Source organism: Rattus norvegicus, chromosome 7 (genome assembly GCF_036323735.1).
Source record: "Rattus norvegicus strain BN/NHsdMcwi chromosome 7, GRCr8, whole genome shotgun sequence".
Lineage (NCBI taxonomy): Eukaryota > Metazoa > Chordata > Mammalia > Rodentia > Muridae > Rattus > Rattus norvegicus.
In genome coordinates, this window is record NC_086025.1 from 71605129 (window position 1) to 71608187 (window position 3059).

Here is a 3059-nt window from a genome sequence, read left to right on the forward strand (position 1 = left end):
TACCAATAGCTACACCACTGAAGAAAAATCCTCCTTCGCCAAGCAAACACCTGTACTATCTGTACTAACTACCTGTACTAACTACCTATACTAACTACCTATACTAACTACCTATACATCCTCAGAGAAGAGAATGAGCTCATCCTTACCCACTCCATCACAGGATGCTGACAGACCTAGTCTTGTGCAGTGAAAGTTGAAGTTCAACCACCAGACAGTGTTCTACAACACTCCACCCTTCCTCCATGCCACTGCGCTCTCCCTCCCCCCTCCTCACCGCCCCCTTTCTTAGACAGAGTCTCACTAAGTACCTCTGGCTGTCCTGGAACTCACTCTGTAGACCATGCTGATTTCGAACTCACAGAGTGCCGCCTGCCTCTGTGTCCTGGGTGTTAGGATCGAATGCATGTGCCACCCCACCTGGCCCTTCCTCTGCTCTTGTTCTAATCCCTCTTCTCTCAGATATTCCCTGAGCCTTGAAAAAGCTGAGGGATGGGATCTCTGGATGTAGCTCAGGCTTGCTTGAATTAGGGAGCCCCTGCCTCTGCCCCCCAAGTCCTGGGGTGTGCTATTACACCGGCTTTATCTCCTCACTTTATCGCCACAATGAAGTTCCCATCCTGACCTCTGACCAGCAACAGAGTCTACAGTAAGACTGGTAATTGGTCACATCTGGATATCTGGCTACTTACTCAAAGTTTTGTCTGAATAAAACTTACCAATCTGGGGTCGGAAAATGAGCACCCTGGAATGGTTCTCCAGAAGGGTCTGAGACCACACTAAAGTTTGACCAGCACTGTTCTGACTGAGGTCAGCTTGGTCTCTGATCCAAGCTGCTACAATTACCACTGGCTGCTCCCCTTGTTTATTCTCTTGCCACACTGTAATCTGTTCTCTCCTAGTAGCTAGAGTAACTAATTTTAAAATGTTATCAGAAGAGCTGGGATATAGTTCAGTTGGTAGAGGTCCTGGATTCAATCCCAAGCTCTCTACAAACCTTGCAACATAGTGAGTTCCAGACCAGCCTGGGCTACTGATGTGAGGGTGGCCCCCATCTCAAAAGCCAAAAGAAAACAAGACCAAAGTTATTTTTCACCTTCCAAGTTGGCAAAGACTAACAGCCGCTGCTATTGTTGGTACACACAGGAATGCTGGTGGGAGGGAAAGCATTTTGGCAATAGCCAACAGAGTCACAAAGGAACATACCATTAGCTCAGCCAGTTTTTCTAGGAAATTGTGTTACACCAGACCTGGCACACATGAGGAATGGCTTCTGTGCTGTCTTCACTACAGCAGGAGGGGTAGCAGAATATTTGAGACAGTGCAAAAGTCCCTGAGCCTGATTTGGTTAAATCGGTCGTGGTATAAGACTAGACAGACAGGGTGAGAGCTAGCATTTGTTAAGGACTCAGATTCCTGGGTGTAAAAGTCAGGCAGCAGGGCTGTCAGGACAGGGCAGCAGGCAAAGAGCAGGCAGGCAGCACAGAGATGCTTCTCTGAGCGGTGGCTTAAGTTTGGTGTTTTAAAAATTGCTGAAAACACAGGAGATTTTTATATTACATGCTTTAGAGAGTAGGTTTTGAGAGAGAGAGAGAGAGAGAGAGAGAGAGAGAGAGAGAGAGAGAATGAGAATCTGTGCGCTTTGGAACATGCCCATGTGGAAGTCAGAAGACAACTTCCAGAAGTTGGTTTTCTTCTACCATTTATACCCCAGGCCTTGACCCCACACTCCGCACTAAGCACCATTCTACTAAGTCATCTCACCAGCCCCTCCCCCACTGCCCTTTTAGACCCCCCCATCCCCCACACTGTCCTTTAAAATGGTGTATCATGTGTCCCAGGCTGGCCTCACACTATGCTGCCAAAAATTATCTTGAACTCTTGACCTTTCTGTCTTTACCACTCAAGTGCTGAGATTACATGCATGTTTTATTGGATTGGGTTTCATATTATTTCTCTGTGTGTATGCTATTGGTGTGTGTGTGTGTGTGTGTGTGTGTGTGTGTGTGTGTGTGTGTGAATATGTATGTGCATGTGGATGGAGAAAGGTCAATATAGGGTGTTGCTTTCCAGAAGCCATCCACATGTTTTCTGAGATAGGGTCTCTCTCTCTCACTGAGACCAGTGGTTCAGACACTCATTTAGGCTGACTGGAGAGCCCCCAGGGGTACTCTTGTCTTCATCTCTCTGGGTTTGTAAACAAGAACAACCACACTGGGCTTTTAAGATGTATGGTGGTGTATGGTAATGCCCACCTCCCCATGGGCTCTCATGTTTGAGTTCTTGGTCCCCAGTTGGTGGAACTGTTTGGGAAGGACTAGGGGATGTGGCTTTCTGGGAGGATGAGGTCAATGGGCTTGGGCTTTGAGATTGCAAATGACTCATGCCATTCCCAATGTGATTTTTTCTGCCCCCACCCCTTTCCAATCAAGATATGAGCAGCCACCTTTTCCTGTCACCTTGCCTTTGTACTGTCATCATAGACTCTAACCCTCTGAAGCTGTAAGCCCAGTTAAATGTCTCCTGTTGTAAGTTTCCTTGGTCCTGGCATCACATCACTGCAGTGGAAGAAAGAGACAGACTGGGTTCTGGAGTTTGAACCCAAGCCCTCATGTTTGCCCAGCGAGCACATTACCAACTGAATCACCTTCTCAGCACTTTCTGTTATCTTCTTTTGCGGAGTGGTTCAAGCCAGGGTTTCTCTGCATACCCCTGGCTGTCCTGGAATCCGATCTATAGACCAGATTGGCCTTTCTTTTTTTTTTTTTTTTTTTTTTTCGGGGCTGGGGATCGAACCCAGGACCTTGCGCTTCCTAGGCAAGCGCTCTACCACTGAGCCAAATCCCCAACCCCAAAATGTGTAGCCCAGGCTGGCCTCGAACTCGTGATCCTCCTGCCTCTGCCTCCTTCAGCAAATCCTACCGGTGTGTGCCACCACAACCGGCCAGACTGGCCTTGAACTCACAGAGATCCTCCTGCCTCTGCCTCCCAAGTGCTGTGATTGAAGGTGTGCACCCCCATCTCCTTAACAAGGTAAGTCTCTCATCTTTTTCTCCTTT